The sequence below is a fragment of the Maniola jurtina genome, chromosome 4 (assembly GCF_905333055.1).
Source record: "Maniola jurtina chromosome 4, ilManJurt1.1, whole genome shotgun sequence".
NCBI lineage: Eukaryota > Metazoa > Arthropoda > Insecta > Lepidoptera > Nymphalidae > Maniola > Maniola jurtina.
This window is the reverse complement of record NC_060032.1, coordinates 16,617,751-16,618,030: the sequence shown is the minus strand read 5'-3', so window position 1 is coordinate 16,618,030 and position 280 is coordinate 16,617,751.

Here is a 280-nt window from a genome sequence, read left to right as displayed (position 1 = left end):
AGCGATTTTTCGTCACCGTATAAAAGATAAAGGTAAGTTATTAATTTATATTGTTGTCGAGTGTCGTAAAATGAAAGTTCTATTTTTAGATCTAATTCTTGAATTTTCATTTTCACATCGCGTTCTGCTTAATGAAATGCGAGTTTATATGAACTGATTTGAATATTAACGCTGAAGCAGTAGGTATTTTAGTGTGACCATATTTAGACCAAAAGCGGTGATAAGTTGGTTAGCTTTTCAGTTAAAGCAAATTTCATTTCCTTTATTCTTTCCATTTCCT